The 24,829-nt window shown below is 38.8% G+C and overlaps 2 non-coding genes across 2 annotated transcripts; both read left to right on the top strand.

The window, feature by feature from the left end:
- The first annotated feature begins 1,700 nt into the window (after positions 1 to 1,700).
- LOC121214315 (small nucleolar RNA R71) lies at positions 1,701 to 1,807 on the top strand. Its single transcript, XR_005909899.1, has one exon. It is a non-coding gene; the product is annotated as a small nucleolar RNA R71 (small nucleolar RNA).
- A 4,893-nt stretch (positions 1,808 to 6,700) lies between these two features.
- On the top strand, positions 6,701 to 6,807 carry LOC121214304 (small nucleolar RNA R71). The gene has a single exon (XR_005909888.1). It is a non-coding gene; the product is annotated as a small nucleolar RNA R71 (small nucleolar RNA).
- Positions 6,808 to 24,829: the final 18,022 nt, after the last annotated feature.

Below are 24,829 nucleotides of genomic sequence, written 5' to 3'. Positions count from 1 at the left end.
AAGGTTTCTATCTCTTCCATAATTGAACACTCCATTGCCGGATCGAGAAATTTCATCGCTTTAAAAATGTTAAAGGTTACCTCATCATTTTGAACTCACATGGTGAGTTCTCCTTTCTGCACATCAATTAACGTTCTTCCCGTGGCTAAGAAAGGTCTCCCAAGGATGATCAGCACTTCCTTGTCTACTTCAAAATCTAAGACAATGAAATCAACAGGAAAAATAAATTTATTGACACTTACTAAAAAATCCTTGATCTTTCCTTTGGGATATGCTAAAGATCGATCAACTAGCTGAAGCGTCACAGATTTAGGTCTTACTTCACCTATCCCTAACATCTTGAAGATAGACTTAGGCATGAAGTTGATACTCGCTCCCAAGTCACACAAAGCTTTACCACAGTAGGAGTTACCAATGTTACAGGGTATATTAAAGCTTCCTGGGTCTTTCAATTTTGGTGGCAATTTGTTCTGCAGGAATTCACTGCACTCCTTTGCCAAGGCAACAGTCTCATACTCACTCAGTCATTTCTTCTTGGACAATTTATCCTTCATAAACTTCACATAATTCGACATTTGTTCTAAAGCCTCCACCAATGGAATATTGATGAGTAACAGCTTCAGAACATCCAAAAACTTCTTGAATTGCACCTCCTATTTCTACTTGTTTTTCTGCAATCTTTGCAGATATGGAGGTGATGGAACTTTTGGTTGAACCAGACAACTTTTCTGAGTAGGTAAATCTGCATCCAAAGAAGATGTTAAAATATCCGAATTTACTAAGTTAGGGTTTACCTTGCCAGACTTTGCAATTTCTGATTCCTTTGGTGTCGAAACTTCAACAGCTGGTTGATTCTTCTCAACGGGCTTATCTTTGACATCAATCAATTAGGGTTCTAGAATTGTACCACTTCGAAATGCCACTACCTTGATATGTTCTTTACCCAAATTTCTTGGATTCTCAGTATCACTGGGCAAGGTTCCTTGCGGTATATTACGTAGCTCCGTAGCTAACTGACCCATTTGGTTTTCCAAATTTTTCAGTGTTGCTGCTTGGCTTTGGATCAACGCATCATTTTTTGCCATGTACGCTTTCAACAAGTTCTCCAAACTGTTTGATGCCTCAGCTTGAGGTGGTTTTGGAGCTTAATGATTAAACCCTTGAGATTGGTTGGGTCTTTGCTGTAATAAGTTGTTGGTCGGTCCATTTCCTTGGTTGCTCCAAGAAAAGTTAGGATGATTACACCATGAAGGATTGTAGAAGTTGGATTGGGTCATTGTCCACTCTTATTTTGATATTGGTTCCCCACATAGTACACTAACTCGGGATTTGATGGACAATTATCAAAAGAATGGCCTTTCCCATAGTGCATACATAAAACTATTTCAAACGGACTTGGTGGCTGAGTTGCAAAATTATTAGTACTAGTAGCGGTTAACTGTGTTAACATAGAGGAAATAGACGATACCTGAGCTGATAACGAAGTGAGGGAGTCAACTTCATGAACTCCGGCTACACGTCTTCCTGAAGCTGTTCGATTTGTTGGCCATTGATAGTTATTACTCACGATCCTCTCGATAATCTCATAAGCCTCATTAGAAGACTTAGACAAACTTGCACCATTCGTGGAAGCAGATACCATCAATCTTGTATGTGCATTGAGACCATTATAGAATGTCTCCAACTAGATACAGTGAGGAATCCCATGATGAGGACACTTACGAATTAACTCCTTGAATCACTCCCAAGCCTCTTACAAGGACTCGTCATCTAATTGTTGGAAAGTTGTGATCTCGTTCCTCAACTTAGCGTTTTTGCTAGGTGGGAAATACTTAACCAAATTTTTCTCTGCTAATTCTTGCCATGTAGATATGGAACTTGGTGGAAGTGAATTGAGCCATGTTCGTGCTCGATCTCACAACGTGTACGAAAACAACTTCAACCTTAGTGCGTCTTCAGCCACACCAGCTATCTTGAATGAATCACTCACCTCCATAAAAAATTGAAGGTGGAGATGTGTATCTTCCGTGGGCATACCACTAAATTGGCCCACCATTTGTAGCATTTCAAACATCACTGGTTTCAATTCAAACTGGGTTGCCTCAATATCTGGCCTTCTAATTCCTGGGTTAAAGTCACTAAAAAGTGGCACAACATATTGTCTGAAGCATCGATCCCTATCATCGGCAATGAGGATAGGATTTCGTATATAATCGGCTTCATTACCTTGTTCTTGACTGATTCCCAAGGTCCATCTTGACTTGTCTTTGAGCAGTTGGTTCACATATTCTTTGTCTGAAAGTTTGCTCAATTTTAGGGTCTACAGGGAGTAAATCGATAATTTGATCTATGCTCATAAACATCTGAAAAGAAAATCACAAGAATTAAAAATAATAAGTTGCAAATGTTAGAAATAAATCAGAGACCAATCTTTTCTACTAGGGTGTACTACCTTTTCAATGATACCTTTGATTTTGAGATTCACTCTTTCAACTTGCCCGTTAGGTTGGGGGTGATAGGCAGTAGCAATCTTGTGCTTCACACCATATTTATCAAGCAACCACTTAAGCCATTTGTTCACAAAGTGAGAACCTTCATCACTAATAATAGCTCTTGGTGTCCTAAATCGTGTAAACACATGCTTATGTAGGAATCAAATGACTACCTTAGCATCATTTGTAGGGTATGCTTCAGCTTCAACCTACTTGGATACATAGTCCACATCAACTAAGATGTATTTGTTCCCATGCAAAGAAGGAAATGGGCCTAAGAAATCAATGCCCCATACGTCGAATAATTCAATCTCCAAAATGTTTGTCAAGGGCATCTCATTCCTCATTGATATATTTCCAGTCCTTTGGCATTTATCACAGTTCTTCACATAAGCATAAGTATATTTAAAAAGTGTAGGCCAAAAGAAACATGCTTGCAAAATCTTTGCTGCAGTACGTGAACCACCAAAGTGTCCCCCACTTGGAGATGAATGGAAATGATACAAGATCTCAGCAATCTCGCTTTCAGCTACACACTTTCGGATTATATTATGTGCATATTGTTTAAAAAAATGGATCCTCCCAAAGATAATACCGACTATTATGAAGGAATCTTTTCCTTTGTTGGTATGTCATTTCTCGAGGAATTATTCCACATGCAAGATAATTGGAAAATCATCAAACCAGGGTATTTCATGAATTCAATTTACCTCAAATAAGTGTTCATTTGGGAAATTCTCGTTGATAGGCACACATGAATTAGTTACCTTATTTTGCTCCAACCTCGACAGATGATAAGCTATTTGATTTTCGACACCTTTTCTGTCTTGGATATCAAGGTCAAATTCTTGGAGTAAAAGTATCCAACGAATTAGCCTTGGTTTTACATCTTTCTTCGTGAGCAAGTATTTAATGGCTGCATGGTCAGTAAATATTGTAAATTTGGTACCTATAAGATATGAGCGAAATTTGTCAAAAGCAAAAACTATAGCGAAGAGTTCTTTTTCGGTTATCGTAGAATTGCATTGGGCTCCCGTCAAAGTTCTACTTGTATAGTAAATAGGGTGAAACACTTTATTTCTTCTTTGACCCATCACAGCTCCAACAACATAGTCACTTGCATCACACATCAACTCAAAAGGTGAGTTCCAATCAGGTGTAACGATTATTGGGGCTGAGATTATCCATTTCTTTAGCTCTTTAAAAGCTTCCAAACATGCTTTGTTGAAATCAAAAACTGTATCTTTCTCTATCAACAAACACAACGGTTTAGAAATTTTCAAGAAATCTTTGATAAACCTTCGATAAAAACTGGCATGGCCTAAGAAACTTCTGACTCCTTTCACATTCATTGGGGCCAGTAATCTTTCAATTACATCCACCTTTTCTTTATCGACTTCAATTCCTTTCTTTGAATCTTATGACCTAAGACAATCCCATTCTTGACCATAAAATGACATTTTTCCCAATTAAGGACAAGATTCGTCTCTTCGCATCTCTTCAATACCTCAGCCAAATTACTCAAACAGATATCATAAGTGTTACCAAAAATATAAAAATCATCCATGAAAGCCTCAACAAAATTTTCAACCATATCAGTAAATATTGCCATCATGGATCGTTGAAAAGTTGCAGGTGCATTGCATAAACCAAAAGGTATTTGGCTAAGAAAATGTACTGTATGGACAAGTAAATGTTGTTTTATGTTGGTCCTCCGGGGCTACAACTATTTGGTTATATCCCAAATAGCCATCTAAGAAACAATAGAATTCATTACCTGCCAGTCGATCTAACATCTGATCCATAAAAGGCAATGAAAAATGGTCCTTTCGAGTGACTTTGTTCAACTTTCTGTAATCAATACAAATTCTCCAACCGGTAACAATTCAAGTTGGAATTAACTCGTTACGCTCATTTTCAACAATCGTGATTCCACCTTTCTATGGCACATATTACATTGGACTTACCTACGAACTATTTGAAATAGAATAGATGATTCCTGCATCTAACCATTTGATCACTTCTTTTCTCACAACTTCTTTCATAATAGGATTGAGCCTCCTTTGCCCATCAATTTGAGCTTTTTCACCTTCTTTTAAAATGATTTTATGCATACAAAAAGAAGGCCTTATACCTCGAATATCAGCTATGGTCCAACCAATTGTTTTCTTAAATTTCTTTAGAACAACAATTAGTTGCTCCTTTTGATCTTTCGTCAGTTCTGCTGAAATAATCACAGGAAAAGTAGAACAATCACCTAAATAATCATATTTCAAATGGGAAGGAAGTACTTTTAGTTCGAGTTTAGGTGGTTTTTCAATTAACAACTTGGGTTGCACAAATTCTCTGATTTCCAACTCCAACGGTTTAAACTGTGTGGATTGAATAAAATTTCCCAGATTGGCTTCCATCAAAGCCATGTTTTCTTCACCTTCTTTATCCTCCAAAGGGTCAAGATCTAAGGCTTTCTCCAATATATATTCTTTAAAATTGCTTTCCATAGAAATCAAGGTTTCTATCTCTTCCATAATTGAACACTCCATTGCCGGATCGAGAAATTTCATCGCTTTAAAAATGTTAAAGGTTACCTCATCATTTTGAACTCACATGGTGAGTTCTCCTTTCTGCACATCAATTAACGTTCTTCCCGTGGCTAAGAAAGGTCTCCCAAGGATGATCAGCACTTCCTTGTCTACTTCAAAATCTAAGACAATGAAATCAACAGGAAAAATAAATTTATTGACACTTACTAAAAAATCCTTGATCTTTCCTTTGGGATATGCTAAAGATCGATCAACTAGCTGAAGCGTCACAGATTTAGGTCTTACTTCACCTATCCCTAACATCTTGAAGATAGACTTAGGCATGAAGTTGATACTCGCTCCCAAGTCACACAAAGCTTTACCACAGTAGGAGTTACCAATGTTACAGGGTATATTAAAGCTTCCTGGGTCTTTCAATTTTGGTGGCAATTTGTTCTGCAGGAATTCACTGCACTCCTTTGCCAAGGCAACAGTCTCATACTCACTCAGTCATTTCTTCTTGGACAATTTATCCTTCATAAACTTCACATAATTCGACATTTGTTCTAAAGCCTCCACCAATGGAATATTGATGAGTAACAGCTTCAGAACATCCAAAAACTTCTTGAATTGCACCTCCTATTTCTACTTGTTTTTCTGCAATCTTTGCAGATATGGAGGTGATGGAACTTTTGGTTGAACCAGACAACTTTTCTGAGTAGGTAAATCTGCATCCAAAGAAGATGTTAAAATATCCGAATTTACTAAGTTAGGGTTTACCTTGCCAGACTTTGCAATTTCTGATTCCTTTGGTGTCGAAACTTCAACAGCTGGTTGATTCTTCTCAACGGGCTTATCTTTGACATCAATCAATTAGGGTTCTAGAATTGTACCACTTCGAAATGCCACTACCTTGATATGTTCTTTACCCAAATTTCTTGGATTCTCAGTATCACTGGGCAAGGTTCCTTGCGGTATATTACGTAGCTCCGTAGCTAACTGACCCATTTGGTTTTCCAAATTTTTCAGTGTTGCTGCTTGGCTTTGGATCAACGCATCATTTTTTGCCATGTACGCTTTCAACAAGTTCTCCAAACTGTTTGATGCCTCAGCTTGAGGTGGTTTTGGAGCTTAATGATTAAACCCTTGAGATTGGTTGGGTCTTTGCTGTAATAAGTTGTTGGTCGGTCCATTTCCTTGGTTGCTCCAAGAAAAGTTAGGATGATTACACCATGAAGGATTGTAGAAGTTGGATTGGGTCATTGTCCACTCTTATTTTGATATTGGTTCCCCACATAGTACACTAACTCGGGATTTGATGGACAATTATCAAAAGAATGGCCTTTCCCATAGTGCATACATAAAACTATTTCAAACGGACTTGGTGGCTGAGTTGCAAAATTATTAGTACTAGTAGCGGTTAACTGTGTTAACATAGAGGAAATAGACGATACCTGAGCTGATAACGAAGTGAGGGAGTCAACTTCATGAACTCCGGCTACACGTCTTCCTGAAGCTGTTCGATTTGTTGGCCATTGATAGTTATTACTCACGATCCTCTCGATAATCTCATAAGCCTCATTAGAAGACTTAGACAAACTTGCACCATTCGTGGAAGCAGATACCATCAATCTTGTATGTGCATTGAGACCATTATAGAATGTCTCCAACTAGATACAGTGAGGAATCCCATGATGAGGACACTTACGAATTAACTCCTTGAATCACTCCCAAGCCTCTTACAAGGACTCGTCATCTAATTGTTGGAAAGTTGTGATCTCGTTCCTCAACTTAGCGTTTTTGCTAGGTGGGAAATACTTAACCAAATTTTTCTCTGCTAATTCTTGCCATGTAGATATGGAACTTGGTGGAAGTGAATTGAGCCATGTTCGTGCTCGATCTCACAACGTGTACGAAAACAACTTCAACCTTAGTGCGTCTTCAGCCACACCAGCTATCTTGAATGAATCACTCACCTCCATAAAAAATTGAAGGTGGAGATGTGTATCTTCCGTGGGCATACCACTAAATTGGCCCACCATTTGTAGCATTTCAAACATCACTGGTTTCAATTCAAACTGGGTTGCCTCAATATCTGGCCTTCTAATTCCTGGGTTAAAGTCACTAAAAAGTGGCACAACATATTGTCTGAAGCATCGATCCCTATCATCGGCAATGAGGATAGGATTTCGTATATAATCGGCTTCATTACCTTGTTCTTGACTGATTCCCAAGGTCCATCTTGACTTGTCTTTGAGCAGTTGGTTCACATATTCTTTGTCTGAAAGTTTGCTCAATTTTAGGGTCTACAGGGAGTAAATCGATAATTTGATCTATGCTCATAAACATCTGAAAAGAAAATCACAAGAATTAAAAATAATAAGTTGCAAATGTTAGAAATAAATCAAATTGAAAATAAATAATTTCACAAAAAAAAGACTATGGCAACAGTTGACAATCCCCGGCAATGGCGCCAAAGAATTGTAATGCTTAGGTTTGTGCAAGTGTTCACAGTCATTATCAAGTAATAAGTAAGTATCAAGTTATCGTCTCCACAGGGATTGTGACAGCCCAAAGTTGACCCTAGTCGGGAAGTGGTTTCGGGACCGCTAAACCGAGTCACCGAAATGTTTGAATGTGATACTTATTGTGTAGAATATGTAATTATGAATGTGTGAAAATTTCAAGCTTCAATTTGGTTGATTTCATGTGAATTTAGTCAATAGGACTTATGTGAGAAAATTCTAAAATGTGATAGGTCAATGTGTGAGGACCTACTAGTGCATGTGGACAAAGGGGGGGACTTGCATGTCAAATTCCCCCCCTAATGAGTAGTGGCCGGCCATGACAAAGAATGATGGGCAAAACATGTCATGAAACATGTTTTGTTAGTGGAAGAATAAAATAAGAAGTATGGGTAATAAAGAAATGGAAACAAAAGAAAAAAAAATGTGTGTGTAGTGTTTGTTCCCCCCATTGCCGTGAGCTCAAGAGAAGAAAGGAGAAAAGTTTGTGTTCATCCTTTCTCACCTCCATTCTAGCCTAAATTAGAAAGAAAAAAACAAAGAAAAAAATTTCTCATCCTTTGGTTCATCCTTGGCCAAAAATTTTAAGGAGGAAAGAAGAAGGTGAAGAGATTCGGCCATGCATGTAGCTAGGCTAAGGTATGTTTGATGATGTTTCATGAGATGCATGCATGATTTAGTGGTTAGCTTGAGTTCTACCTAGCCCATGGTCTAAATCTTGCTATGTGATGGAAATGGCACTCGACCATGGATGCATCATTCTTGGTTGATGTTTGATGTTGTGGTGATGAGGTATGAGGATGAGTTAAGATTCGGCCTAGGTGGAGGTTGTGTTAATGCCATTGCATGCAAAATATGAAGCTTGTTAATGATGCATGTGATGATGGCTTGATGATTCTTGAACCTCCTTTTTAGCATTTTTGTGTGAGCACATATGTGCATTGGTTGCTAAAGGGAGAAGAATCGGCTAGCAAGATGTGTGCTAAGGCCGAATGTAACTTTGCATGTTGATGAGCAATGCATGTGTTAAATCGATGAAAAGGGGGAGGATGCTTTACTAGTGGGTATATGTGTGTATTAAATGTTGAAATCGACCCCAAAAATGGACATGCATATTCGGCCAAGGGGAAAGAAATTAGCTAATATGTTGTGTTGATGCATGATTTTTGCATGTATGAGACTTTAATGTCTAATGTATGAATATGGGCTAAGTGCCTTGTGTTCATCTTTTGATGCCTAAATGATGAAATCAATTTATTTGTTTGATTAAGCTCAAGAGCAAAGGGGAAATAAATCCGATAAAGGGAAGGAAAAAGTGGTCGAATAGTTAGCGGGATCGTTCGACAACACCCGAGGTAAGTTCTTGAGTAAGAGAGCTTAAATTTCGACGTGATTAAATCATGCTCTATGTGTGGCTATTGAGCCGAATGTGCAAGGACAATATGTGCCTTGTGTTTGAGTTTCGTAAACGAAAATGAAATATGAATGTGCATGATTAATTGAATGCTGTCCGGGCTAAGTCCCGAAGGCTTTGTGCTAAGTGAATATATCCGGATTAAGATCCGAAGGCCTTTGTGCGAGATACTAAATCCGGGTTAAGTCCCGAAGGCATTCGTGCGAGTTATTAAATCCGGGTTAAGTCCCGAAGGCATTCGTGCGAGTTGTTAAATCCGGGTTATGTCCCGAAGGCATTGTGTGAGTTACTAAAACCGGGCTATGTCCCGAAGGCATTTGAACGAGGAGCTATATCCGGTTAAATCCCGAAGGTACGTGATTTGGTAATGAATGAGCTTGCTGTAAAATTCCAGCGAATACTCGAAAAACATCCCAATATGGGGATATGTTACGTATGTGTTGAATTTAATCGAGCCCTTACAAATAAATGTTCGCTCAGTTGATAAACGAGCTACCGGCCTTCGGCCAAGTTAGTTTATTGTGTATGTACATAATGGTTGTTAATGTTGTGAAGCAAGTTTGATATCGGTAAATTGCGTATTATGAAATATTCCGTTTAGCTAAATGTGTGCTATTATTTGTGCATGCTGGAATTCCTTGCTCAAACTTACTAAGCATAAATTGCTTACTCGTTACATTGCTCCTCTGTTTTATAGATTTTTGGTTCTCCAGCTATCGGACTCGGGATCTTGAAGTCGAAGTCGCCCACACTATCAAAGGCTCTTTTGGGTACTATTTTGGTTGAATCTTGATATGGCATGTATAGGACTACCCATTGTTGTTTTTTCGAGTACTTTATGAAATGTATAAGTGTTCAGCCATGCGAAAATGGCTTGTAGAAGTGAAGTATGGCATTAGACCATTCGTGTTTATGAATGTATAGATGGTTTCATGATGTAACTATAGTTGGAATGGAAGTGTTGAGCAAATGATCAGCCACTGGAATGGCTAAGTATGATCATATGTGGGCTTATGTATGACAAGGCCCTAGTTGGTCCATGAAACCCCAAATTAGGTAAGGTTTACTTTGAAAACAGAAGCTGATAGCAGCAGTGGTGTGGATTGGAAAAATCACAAGAATTCGTAGAAGTAGAATTAAATAGTGAATAAATTATGTAATCGAACCTTGATGAATCTACTTTCATATGGAAGTAACGAAACAATAATAGGAACAGTACAGTAAGAGATATTCGGGTTCTTGTGGAACAGGGCCAGAACAGTTTCTGGATTCCCTGTTCCGACTTTGGAAATTCACTATAAATTGACCAGAGATAATTAGGGGTCATACCATATATGTATGGATTCCTCTCTGAGTCTAGTTTCCATAGAAACAAACGGCATCAGTATTGAAGCTCTGTGCGGAGAGATATCCCAGTCGTAAGGGGTAAAGGTCAGTGTAGTCGACCCCTGTAACTTGGGAGACTTTGACTAATAAACTGTACTAATTGGCCCGACCAAAAATTCTAGAAAACAATACATAGGTGGGGACATGAGTCTAGTTTCAGGGAAAAATCACAAAACTGATTTTCGAGTTGTGAAACTCAAGATATGATTTTTGAAGCGACTAGTACTCAGACTGGGCAGTGTCTGGAAAAATTTTTTTTTCAAAGTTTGTTAACATCTCGTGTCCGACTCCGGTGTCGGTCTCGGGTTCGGGGTGTTACATTTTATTGGTATCAGAGCTACGGTTTAGTCGATTCTAGGACTACCGTAATGTTTTGGGTCTAGCTATACATGCCATTTTATGTGATTACTTGATAGTGTGGTGATTTCCGACAATTGTAAATGTGTTTATTTATAGTAATGGATCCCGATCGTGATCGAGAGGTAGCTGATGATCTTGAGAGTGTAGCGCCTGCTCCCGCACAAGGGACAGTGTCGGCAAACTCTCAACCTAATGCTAGTAATCAGAATGATGAAGCTAGACAAGCATTCTATAGCGTGATGAATGATTGGTTTAACCAATACATTCGAACTAATATGGCTGTTCCACAACCTCCATTCCCGAACAAATACTACCCCCGCACCTACAATACCGCCGGTAACGGACCAAATAAGGTCACATAAGCCCCAGTTGACAGAATCCGAAAACATGGGGCTACTGAATTTAAGGCTATGGATAGCGATGATGCCGAGCAAGCTGAATTTTGGCTGGACAACACTATCCGGGTACTCGATGAGCTATCTTGTACACCCGATGAATGCCTAAAGTGTGCTATCTCCTTGCTACGTGATTCTGCCTACTATTGGTGGAGTACTCTGACTTCTATTGTGCCCCGAGAGCAAGTAACTTGGGAGTTTTTCCAAACTGAGTTTCGGAAAAAGTATATCAGTCAGAGATTTGTTGATAAAAAACGGAAGGAATTTCTTGAGCTTAAGCAAGGCTCCATGTCGGTTACTGATTACGAGCGAAAATTTGTTAGACTTAGCAAATACGCTCGGGAATGTGTTTCGTCCGAAGCTGTTATGTGTAAACGCTTCGAGGATGGGCTGAATGAAGATATAAAAATGTTCGTTGGCGTTCTTGAAATACAAGAGTTCGTGGTACTTGTTGAACGAGCTTGTAAAGCCGAAGAGCTTAGAAAAGAAAAGCAAAGAGTTGATGAGGGAACTGGAGAGTTTCGTAAAACATCCTCGGGAAGGTCTCTTCAACAGACATCGAAGAGATTTCGAGATGATACGGGCCAGTTTAGAGGCACTTCGGGCCTTTTTAGACGAGATCGTGATCGACCCCCTGTGGGTACACGAGGCACTTCGGTCGCCAGTGTTGGGAATGAATGTCGAGATAGAACGAAGTGTCGATATTGCGGTAAATGGCATTCGGGGAGTTGTAGATTCCCTGACCGCTCCTGTTACAAGTGCGGATCAGTTGACCACTTCATTAAAGATTGCCCGAGGTTGTTTGAACAGAATGAAAATCAGAGTGGGAAACCGGGTGCTACCACTGCTCGAGGTAGACCATCTAGAAATACGGGCAATGCTAGTGGTGGTCAGAGAGGATTTAGAGATGATATAACCAGATCCGAAGCTCGTGCGCCTGCTAGAGCTTATGCTATACGTGCCCGCGAGGATGCTTCTTCGCCTGATGTTATTACCGGTACATTCACTCTCTTTGATACTAATGTAATTGCTTTGATTGACCCCGGTTCTACTCATTCTTGCATATGTGAAACCTTAGCATCCAGTAAGACTTTAACTATTGAGTCTACTGAGTTTGTAATTCGGGTGTCAAATCCCTTGGGTCATTACGTGCTTGTCGACAAAGTGTGTGAGAAATGTCCCCTGGAAATTCGAGGTTCCTGTTTTTCGGCGGACTTGATGCTTTTGCCGTTTGATGAATTTGATGTTATCCTTGGTTTGGATTGGTTGACCGCGCATGATGCGATTGTGGATTGCAAGAGCAAGACTATTGATTTGAGGTGCGCAAATAACGAAGTAGTCCCAATTGAGTCTGCGGACTTGGAGGGGATGCCAGCTGTAATATCAGCAATGTTGGCACAGAAATATGTAAGAAAAAGGTGCGAAGCATACCTTGCGTATGTACTTGATGACAAAGAATTAGAAAAGAAACCCGAATCTGTGCCGGTGGTTTGTGAATACCCGGATGTTTTTCCGGAAGAATTACCGGGTTTACCACCTGTTCGGGAGGTAGAGTTTGGTATTGAGCTTGTACCTGGGACTACGCCGATTTCGATAGCTCCGTATCGTATGGCACCAACTGAGTTAAAGGAGTTGAAAGCTCAGTTGCAAGAACTGACGGATAGAGGTTTCGCTCGACCAAGTTTCTCACCTTGGGGTGCACCAGTATTGTTCATGAAAAAGAAGGACGGAACCATGAGGTTGTGCATTGACTATCGTCAGCTGAATAAAGTGACGATAAAGAACAAATATCCGTTGCCGCGCATCGATGATTTGTTCGACCAACTGAAGGGAGCCTCAGTGTTCTCAAAAATAGATTTGAGATCGGGCTATTATCAGTTGCGAATCCGAGATTTAGATATTCCCAAAACTGCCTTCAGAACGAGATATGGTCACTACGAATTCTTAGTGATGCCGTTTGGGCTCACTAATGCCCCTGCAGTATTTATGGATTTGATGAATCGGATCTTCAGACTGTATTTGGATCGGTTCGTAGTGGTGTTCATTGATGACATTTTGGTCTATTCAAGAGACGAGACCGAACATGCTGAGCATCTGAGGCTAGTGCTGCAAATTTTGCGGGATAAGCAGTTATATGCTAAGTTCAGTAAGTGTGAGTTCTGGTTAAGAGAGGTTAGCTTCTTGGGTCATGTGGTATCCGCGTCGGGTATTCGAGTTGACCCGAATAAAATTTCAGCCATACTGGACTGGAAACCTCCGAGAAATGTTACTGAAGTTCGGAGCTTTTTGGGGCTCGCCGGTTATTACCGACGATTTGTGAAAGGTTTCTCGATGATAGCCACACCAATGACGAAGCTACTTCAAAAGGATGTTAAGTTCGAGTGGACGGAGAAATGTCAGAAAAGTTTCGACCAACTGAAAACTCGTTTGACTGAAGCTCCAATTTTGGTGCAACCCGAATCAGGTAAAGAGTTTGTCATCTATAGTGACGCATCCCTACTTGGGTTGGGTTGCGTATTGATGCAAGAAGGTCGAGTCGTGGCCTATGCGTCGAGACAATTGAAGCCACACGAGAGGAATTATCCGACCCATGATCTCGAACTAGCTGCCATCGTGTTTGCTTTAAAAATATGGCGACATTGTCTGTTTGGTGAGAAGTGCCATGTATGTTCGGATCACAAAAGTCTCAAATATTTGATGACTCAACGAGACTTGAATCTGCGACAAAGACGTTGGCTTGAGTTGTTGAAAGATTACGAGCTTGTCATTGATTACCACCCGGGAGAGGCTAACATGGTTGCGGACGCCTTAAGCCGGAAGTCATTGTTTGCTTTACGAGCGATGAACGTGCATTTGTCTGTTTTACCAGACAGTGTGTTAGTAGCTGCATTAAAAGCTAAACCATTATTGACTCACCAAATTCGTGAAGCTCAGAAAGTCGATGATGAATTGGTTGCAAAACGGGCTAAGTGTTTTCCGAACGAGGAATCGGAGTTTCAAATTGATGATGATGATTGTTTGAGGTTCAGAAATCGTTTGTGTGTTCCAAGGAATTCGGAACTCATTTCGATGATTCTGAACGAAGCCCATTGTAGCCGAATGTTAATTCACCCGGGGAGTACGAAAATGTACAACAATTTGAAACGTCAATTTTGGTGGCATGGTATGAAACGGGACATCTCTGACTTTGTTTCGAGATGTTTAATATGTCAACAAGTGAAAGCGGAACATCAAGTGCCTTCAGGATTACTCCAGCCGATCATGATACCCGAGTGGAAATGGGATCGAGTCACAATGGACTTTGTGTCCGGACTGCCTTTGTCAGCAAGTGAGAAGGATGCGATATGGGTTATTTTTGATAGACTGACTAAGTCGGCTCATTTCATCCCCGTACGTACGGATTTTTCATTAGATAAACTAGCTGAATTGTACGTTTATCAAATTGTGAGATTACACGGGGTACCTGTTTCTATCGTGTCGAATAGAGATCCGAGATTCACCTCACGATTTTGGAAGAAATTGCAAGAAGCTCTGGGTACCAAGTTGCATTTTAGCACTGCTTTTCACCCCCAAACCGATGGTCAATCCGAGCGGATAATTCAGATACTTGAGGATATGTTGAGATGTTGCATCCTCGAGTTCAGTAGTTCATGGGAACGGTATTTACCTTTGATTGAATTCGCTTACAACAATAGTTTTCAATCAAGTATTAAGATGGCACCTTACGAGGCTTTGTACGGTCGTAAATGCCGTACACCATTGTTTTGGACCGAGCTCGGTGAAAGTAAAATTTTCGGAGTTGATTTGATTAAAGATACTGAGCAGAAAGTAAAGGTAATCCGTGAAAGTCTGAAGGTAGCCACGGATCGTCAGAAGTCGTACGCAGATTTGAAACGAAAAGACATCGAGTATCAGGTGGGAGACAAAGTGTTCCTTAAGGTTTCACCTTGGAAAAAGATACTCAGGTTCGGCCGTAAGGGCAAGTTGAGCCCAAGATTCATTGGGCCGTACGAAATCTCCGAACGAGTTGGTCCGGTTGCGTATAGATTGATTTTGCCCCCAGAGCTTGAAAAGATTCATGACGTCTTTCATGTTTCGATGCTTCGACGCTATCGATCTGATCCATCGCACATAATTAGCCCATCGGAGGTTGAAATTCAAGTCGACATGAGCTATGAAGAAGAACCGATGCGTATCCTAGCTCGTGAAGTGAAGGAGTTGCGAAACAAAAGAGTTCCGCTAGTAAAGGTGTTATGGCTCAAACTCGGGATCGAGGAAGCTACTTGGGAGACCGAGAGCTCGATGAAAGAACGATACCCAAACCTATTTACCGGTAAGATTTTCGGGGACGAAAATTTCTTAAGTGGGGGAGAGTTGTGACAGCCCAAAGTTGACCCTAGTCGGGAAGTGGTTTCGGGACCGCTAAACCGAGTCACCGAAATGTTTGAATGTGATACTTATTGTGTAGAATATGTAATTATGAATGTGTGAAAATTTCAAGCTTCAATTTGGTTGATTTCATGTGAATTTAGTCAATAGGACTTATGTGAGAAAATTCTAAAATGTGATAGGTCAATGTGTGAGGACCTACTAGTGCATGTGGACAAAGGGGGGGACTTGCATGTCAAATTCCCCCCCCTAATGAGTAGTGGCCGGCCATGACAAAGAATGATGGGCAAAACATGTCATGAAACATGTTTTGTTAGTGGAAGAATAAAATAAGAAGTATGGGTAATAAAGAAATGGAAACAAAAGAAAAAAAAAATGTGTGTGTAGTGTTTGTTCCCCCCATTGCCGTGAGCTCAAGAGAAGAAAGGAGAAAAGTTTGTGTTCATCCTTTCTCACCTCCATTCTAGCCTAAATTAGAAAGAAAAAAACAAAGAAAAAAATTTCTCATCCTTTGGTTCATCCTTGGCCAAAAATTTTAAGGAGGAAAGAAGAAGGTGAAGAGATTCGGCCATGCATGTAGCTAGGCTAAGGTATGTTTGATGATGTTTCATGAGATGCATGCATGATTTAGTGGTTAGCTTGAGTTCTACCTAGCCCATGGTCTAAATCTTGCTATGTGATGGAAATGGCACTCGACCATGGATGCATCATTCTTGGTTGATGTTTGATGTTGTGGTGATGAGGTATGAGGATGAGTTAAGATTCGGCCTAGGTGGAGGTTGTGTTAATGCCATTGCATGCAAAATATGAAGCTTGTTAATGATGCATGTGATGATGGCTTGATGATTCTTGAACCTCCTTTTTAGCATTTTTGTGTGAGCACATATGTGCATTGGTTGCTAAAGGGAGAAGAATCGGCTAGCAAGATGTGTGCTAAGGCCGAATGTAACTTTGCATGTTGATGAGCAATGCATGTGTTAAATCGATGAAAAGGGGGAGGATGCTTTACTAGTGGGTATATGTGTGTATTAAATGTTGAAATCGACCCCAAAAATGGACATGCATATTCGGCCAAGGGGAAAGAAATTAGCTAATATGTTGTGTTGATGCATGATTTTTGCATGTATGAGACTTTAATGTCTAATGTATGAATATGGGCTAAGTGCCTTGTGTTCATCTTTTGATGCCTAAATGATGAAATCAATTTATTTGTTTGATTAAGCTCAAGAGCAAAGGGGAAATAAATCCGATAAAGGGAAGGAAAAAGTGGTCGAATAGTTAGCGGGATCGTTCGACAACACCCGAGGTAAGTTCTTGAGTAAGAGAGCTTAAATTTCGACGTGATTAAATCATGCTCTATGTGTGGCTATTGAGCCGAATGTGCAAGGACAATATGTGCCTTGTGTTTGAGTTTCGTAAACGAAAATGAAATATGAATGTGCATGATTAATTGAATGCTGTCCGGGCTAAGTCCCGAAGGCTTTGTGCTAAGTGAATATATCCGGATTAAGATCCGAAGGCCTTTGTGCGAGATACTAAATCCGGGTTAAGTCCCGAAGGCATTCGTGCGAGTTATTAAATCCGGGTTAAGTCCCGAAGGCATTCGTGCGAGTTGTTAAATCCGGGTTATGTCCCGAAGGCATTGTGTGAGTTACTAAAACCGGGCTATGTCCCGAAGGCATTTGAACGAGGAGCTATATCCGGTTAAATCCCGAAGGTACGTGATTTGGTAATGAATGAGCTTGCTGTAAAATTCCAGCGAATACTCGAAAAACATCCCAATATGGGGATATGTTACGTATGTGTTGAATTTAATCGAGCCCTTACAAATAAATGTTCGCTCAGTTGATAAACGAGCTACCGGCCTTCGGCCAAGTTAGTTTATTGTGTATGTACATAATGGTTGTTAATGTTGTGAAGCAAGTTTGATATCGGTAAATTGCGTATTATGAAATATTCCGTTTAGCTAAATGTGTGCTATTATTTGTGCATGCTGGAATTCCTTGCTCAAACTTACTAAGCATAAATTGCTTACTCGTTACATTGCTCCTCTGTTTTATAGATTTTTGGTTCTCCAGCTATCGGACTCGGGATCTTGAAGTCGAAGTCGCCCACACTATCAAAGGCTCTTTTGGGTACTATTTTGGTTGAATCTTGATATGGCATGTATAGGACTACCCATTGTTGTTTTTTCGAGTACTTTATGAAATGTATAAGTGTTCAGCCATGCGAAAATGGCTTGTAGAAGTGAAGTATGGCATTAGACCATTCGTGTTTATGAATGTATAGATGGTTTCATGATGTAACTATAGTTGGAATGGAAGTGTTGAGCAAATGATCAGCCACTGGAATGGCTAAGTATGATCATATGTGGGCTTATGTATGACAAGGCCCTAGTTGGTCCATGAAACCCCAAATTAGGTAAGGTTTACTTTGAAAACAGAAGCTGATAGCAGCAGTGGTGTGGATTGGAAAAATCACAAGAATTCGTAGAAGTAGAATTAAATAGTGAATAAATTATGTAATCGAACCTTGATGAATCTACTTTCATATGGAAGTAACGAAACAATAATAGGAACAGTACAGTAAGAGATATTCGGGTTCTTGTGGAACAGGGCCAGAACAGTTTCTGGATTCCCTGTTCCGACTTTGGAAATTCACTATAAATTGACCAGAGATAATTAGGGGTCATACCATATATGTATGGATTCCTCTCTGAGTCTAGTTTCCATAGAAACAAACGGCATCAGTATTGAAGCTCTGTGCGGAGAGATATCCCAGTCGTAAGGGGTAAAGGTCAGTGTAGTCGACCCCTGTAACTTGGGAGACTTTGACTAATAAACTGTACTAATTGGCCCGACCAAAAATTCTAGAAAAAAATACATAGGTGGGGACATGAGTCTAGTTTCAGGGAAAAATCACAAAACTGATTTTCGAGTTGTGAAACTCAAGATATGATTTTTGAAGCGACTAGTACTCAGACTGGGCAGTGTCTGGAAAAATTTTTTTTTCAAAGTTTGTTAACATCTCGTGTCCGACTCCGGTGTCGGTCTCGGGTTCGGGGTGTTACAGGGATTGTATTTGTTCTAAGTCACTTAATTTGTAAAATTATATTAACAATTTGGTAAATAAAAACACAATATAGTTGAGAAGTGGTGATTAAAATATATTAAACTAAATGCAATGATCCCTAATGCAAATTATCATAAGTATGCAAACTATATGAATAAAATAGATTTTAGTAAAATTAAACAAAATTTGCAACAATTATAACATAAATAAACTAGGACAATTACTTTAATTAAACTCAATTTATTATCAACATGCTTAATAACAATCGGAAAAACTTTCCATGGCAACTAGATCTTTCATGAGTTTGGAAACACATTAGGTCCTTTCGAAATCCTTTACTTAGTAAATACGCCTTTTACTGATCCTTATTTACTAAGGGTTTCTTAGCATTCGTGTGAGGTAATAGGGATGTGTTAGGTTTGAAACAATTTAATCACACAAATCTAAAAACTATGCAGATAACAGAGCTTGATTAGAGTTGTTATGCAACCTACAATTTAATCATGTTAGGATCTAAATTGAGCATGCCCATTTCAATTATGTGTCCATTAGCCGTCGTTTGGTTAGGATCGCTCAGCTAATTTATGTGCATTTCAATCATGTATGAATGAAATACAGACTTGATTTTAATTGAAAACATGAACGATTGAGGGTCAAACATTATAAGCATGAATCAAATAAATAATATTTAATCAAAGCAGTCATCCTAACTTAAATAAAATTAAGCTAATATTATTGTAAACAAGAACAAAGAACACATAACAAACATCTTTATATTAAGTTCGAGAAAAGAAAGATTAAACCCAATTCAGAGTGGTTGTCACCCAAGACTCTGACTGACGAGACTCCTTCGTTCTTTTGCTTTGCTCCTTTGCTGATGGTTCTCCAAGGTGGCCGACCAACGGTTCTTTAAGAGGCTTAATTGCTAAAATATCTATGAAGAGATGATGCTAGGCGTGGGAATGGAAAAGGCTAAGAGAAAAAAGAGAGAATGATGCTTGATGGAGGCTTGATGGATGCTTGAAGGATGATGAATGAAAGAATGAGAGGATCTTATTTATAGGTGAGGAAAGAGAGATAGTTTGCTAAAAATAGGAGTTTCCATCTTTTGAAGCATCTTCCAGGGGTGGCCGACCATAATTTTAGTATGTTGAGCTGATTTTTCCTTTATTTTTAGTCAATTTGAGTGCCACAACAACTCAGGACTGAGACTCAGTCAAGTGCAAATCTTCAAGTAAATCTCTAATTTCTTCAACTCTACAAGGAACTTGTTCAATTAAACCAAAAAGTGGTTTATGGACAGCCATGGGTAGCCGAATTTTGGGTTGGCTTGGTCTCCAGTTTGGACGGTTTTGTAATCCAGGAAAGCTATGAGACTTGTCCAAAATAAATCAACAAGTTAGAGGACTAAAGAATGAAATTTATCCATTTTAATTAATTAAAACCCAAATTATAAATGAAATATTTTAAAATAAATTATTAAATATAATTTTATATTTTATTATTTAATTTAATCATGCATGACCCACTTTTTGTCTTAAAAATATAATATATTCAAATTAATATAAAATAAGCCATTTATTGCATGAAAACTATATAATAAAGCATAAAATCACATTTTAATAATTTCTATGTCCTAATTTCATATTTTCACATATTTCTTCAATTTATTAAACAATTACTTAGTTTTAACAACGGATTTAAGTAAAAAGGTGATAAATTACATAGGAAAATTCCTACATATTTTTCCGTTTACAACGGCCATACCAATAGGTATACATTTAAACATCAAGGGAGGAAAATAACCTTAGTACCACTCACACTGAGACAAGTCTACGAAGATCAACTCACGATGAAAGCTTCTGTTGAAAAGTCAAGAGAAAATGAACAAGAGAAAAAGAATGAAAAAGAACAAGAAAAGGAAAATGAAAATGAAAAAAATTTGGAAGAAACGAGAAAGAAAAAGAGTGCGAGCAAGAAAAGCACTTTGAAAAAGAGTTTGAGGATGAAAAAGAGAAAAAAAAAAGAATGAAAGAAAATGTGAGAAATAAAACCACGCTCCAACAAATCCTATAACTGAATTTTCAATTTTTTCAACTCTGTTAGCGCCATCCGATACGGAGCTATGGATACTAGAGCTGTACCAAGAAACACTTCGATTGCAAATTCAACTTCTCTATCTGGTTGTAACCTCCACAATTCTTCAGGAAATACGTCAGGAAACTCACAAATAGTCAAAATATTACCAATGTCATTGCTTCCAGTTTTCGAGTTAATAACCTATGCTAAGAAAGCTTCACAACCTTGCTTCAGTAACTTATTAACTTGCATCGAAGAAATAATCTGATTTGCCCCACTTACTTTAACACCACTAACTTCTATGACTTTCCTTTTTGAATTTTGAATCGAAAACTTTTTCTTACAATAATCTAGAACCACACCGTATTCGGTCAACCAATCCATACCCAGGATTATATCAAAATCACCGAAGGCCATAATTAATAAATCTACAAGAAACGCTAGATTTTGAATTTCTACTGGACAACGTTTACAACCTTGATCTACTAATACGGTTTGACCCAAGGGACTCGTTACTGACATAGCCACTTTAGACATTTCATAATTCATGCTCCCCGGTTTAACCATATCAGAATTGACATATAAATGAGAGGAACCGGGATCTATTAAAGTATAAACAGGTGTGGAGAATAATAGAAAAATACCTGCTACAACATCGGTAGCATCTCCCTCATCACGAGTCTGCACTACATATGCACGTGCCGGCACTTTGGCCTCAGGCTGATGAGCAACTATTTCATTCTTTTTTCTTGATCCACCCCTCGAAATCGATCCACTTCTACTCGCCCTTCGACCGTTCACTGTAGAGGAAACTCTCTGAGAATCATCAGGTGTATCAATTTCATTCTTCAGACATTCTCTAGCAAAATGTTCCAATGACCCACAATGGAAAGAACCTTTCGTCAATTTCCAGCATTTACCCCAGTGTTTCTTTCCATAATGTTCACAATTCTGCATCTCTAAAACTCTATTCAGTCCCTTTACACTGCCCACTAAAATCGTGGGTTGATGATCTTGCGATTTAGTTAGTGCATTCGATTTAGCAGTTGATTTCCTAATTTCCCATGATTCCTTATTTCTTTTTTATGTAAAAGAAGGATTAAAGTTCCCAAATCATTTACCTGTAGCATGAGGAAGTTTAACTTTCTTACATAAACCCAGGATTGTTCGACCATCTCTGCTCGTTTTGATAAGTCCGCAAACTCCTTAATTCTTAATGCTACTAGGTGAGTTCGAATTTCATCCCGAATGCCCCATAGAAAACATTTGCAAATTTCTTCTTCTGTAGGAATCAATTCCTTTGCATTCTTTCTAAGTCGCGACTATTCCCATTCATAATCTACTATCGACATATCTTCTAGCTTTAACATGAGAAATTCTTGTTTCCTATCTTCAAGATAGAGCTCCCTAACGTACTTTTTCTGAAACTCAACTTGAAAGAATTCCCAATCAGCTACTTCTGTAGGACCATGTATCATAACTATCTTCCACCACGTATTAGCTTCCCCTTGTAGTAGTGAAATTGTACAAAAAATGCTCTCTCGGGGAGTACATTCTAACTGTTGTAAAATTTCAGTCGTTGACTTTAACCAAGATTCCAATGTTGACGGGTCAACTCCTTTTATTCCAGCAAACTCAATAGCACAATATCTTCTTAGTTCCTTAATAAGAGATCGTTTAACCACAAGTGTTGTCATCAGGAGTTGAGTCACTCCCGCCACCCTCTGAAGAGCTTCCGCTATGACTCGTAATACATCAGTTTTAGATTGCCTTTCAATTGAGCCACTATTAGCATTTTATTGCCGAATACCATCAGCGCGAACACTCGGTGTTACCAATTCAAATTCATCAAATTCCCCAATAGATTCATCACCAATATGTACTTCTTGATCAACTATGTTATTAGCATCATCTGACATCTTTAAACTATAAGTAAAAATAGTATAATCAACATCCAATCCGGACTCAAAATCGACTCAACTTTGGAATGTACCTTAAGACTCAATTCTGAGCTCGATTTAGTTTGAGAATCAGCTAAACTTGTAAGCTCTGATAACACTAAATGAAACACCCCTAACTCGTGTTTGTCGTCAGAGTGGGGTTACGGAGTATTACCGAACAATCAGTACATTTAACATACATTACATACATAATCATAAACATACTATTATTGAATCATTTCAAGTGTATCATCCCAAAATCAAGCCTTTGAGGCCTTAAAAATACCTTAGAAACATTTCGGGACCAATTTGAAATCATTTGGAAAGACTAGGAAAAAGTTGTAAATTTTTTACTATACTATAGGGGTCACACGGCCATGTGGCCAGGCCGTGTGACTCACAAGGCCATGTGGCTAGGCCGTGTGACTCACACGAGTAAGACACACGCCCGTGCCTCAGACAGTGTCGATAATCAAAGTAGGGACGCACGACCGTGTCCTTGCCCGTGTAACTCACTGGCTTGGGTCACACAGCCAGGCTACACGCCTGTATGCCAGCTCGTGTAACTCTCAAAGTGGCCTCACACGCCCATATCCTGGGCTATGGGCTAGGTCATGTAACTATCTGACTTGCATCCAAAAGAACCTATAGGGGATACACGGCCGTGTCGCAAAGCCGTGTGTGACACACGGCTGAGACACACGCCCGTGTCTCAAGCTATGTTGTCTAAAAATCACTTAAAAACAAGTCTTTTTCCAAACCAATACAAGCATAACCAATCAACTACCTAAAACAACTTTAACAAGGGACCTTTAACAATAATAAAACTCAATAAATCATGTTCAAATCTTATTTAAACAAACAACTTAATACCTAACCAATGTGTCATCATTGACTCCACGTTTAAAACATCCATCCACAACCAATATACACTTCATAGGTACCTCAAATAAAATTTAAGCAATCAAATAATTGAATGTAGTAAAAACATGACCTATACTCATCTTTCTCAAACTAACTACATTCATTGAGCTTTATGGTAAGAAATAAGCATATAAACAAAACCAACCATCACCAAAACATGCAACATAGCATGTATCTATACATATTTACAATCTTATAAACACATACCCAAAATATTCAACTTCAAGGATATAGACACACCCTATGTACATGCCAAAATTAAAAAAAAAGAAACATCACTGACGTTGAGTGCAAGATTCTTGTAGAATGTCGAGTGTGAGTCTATGATTTATCTAGCCTGCAAACATGGAAACCAATTTACATTTAATAGATTTCATTTATATAATAAACCACAAGAACAATCAAATAATATGAGCTTATATGTACACCAAATAAAAATCTCAATTCTTCATTAATTATACGAATAACAAACTCTTTCGATAATTCAAGTAACCTTGAGGTATGGACTATTAGCTACATGACACCCGGTGCCTAGCGGATAAACCACAGAGTAGTTTGCGCCCAGCGCTAGTCGGGTTAGCTGACGATATTGAAAGTGAGCCCAACTCTAGTTGGATAAACAAACAATGTTTGCACCCAACGCTAGTCGGATATATCGATGATATTGAATGTGAGCCTAGCTATAGTTGGACAAACCAACGGTATTTGCACCTAGCGCTAGTCGGGTATACCGACGATTGTGTGTCCAGCACTAGTCAGACAAGCTGACAAAAATTGTGTCTAGTGTAGTCAAATATATCGACAAAATCTGTAGTGAGCCCAAATCTAGTTGGTTAAACCAACGATGATTGCGCCTAGTGCTAGTTGGGTTAGCCAACGATATTGCAAAGATTTACTTCCACGATTTCCTCATTCATTTATCTTACATCAATTTGGTAAAACACATACATTTTTATATCAAGTACTGGTTTAGCATTGATTAATTAAATACTAAATAGAAAAATTAAGTTCGAGTCTACGAACTTACCTTAACAAAACAGTCGTAATAGTGAGGCCGATGACTCTTCGTTACTTTCATTTTTCCAAAATTCATGTCCGATCCATTTGTTCCAATTTGAGCTTTAAAGCATGAATAACATGGCTAAAATTTTCTCTCCCCTTTTTGGCATGCAAGAGAACATGAAGCTTTTACTTTTTCTTTTCTTTTTTCTCTCTCCACTATTCTATTTCTTTTTCTTATTAAACCGTCTCTCTTAATTTTTTTATCTTTTATTTTAATATATTCTAATTACTAATGATTTCAATACACAAATATACATATATATAAACCA

Source organism: Gossypium hirsutum, chromosome D01, assembly GCF_007990345.1.
Source record: "Gossypium hirsutum isolate 1008001.06 chromosome D01, Gossypium_hirsutum_v2.1, whole genome shotgun sequence".
Lineage (NCBI taxonomy): Eukaryota > Viridiplantae > Streptophyta > Magnoliopsida > Malvales > Malvaceae > Gossypium > Gossypium hirsutum.
Note: the sequence above shows the minus strand (reverse complement) of the source record. Positions and strands in the feature narration are given on the sequence as shown.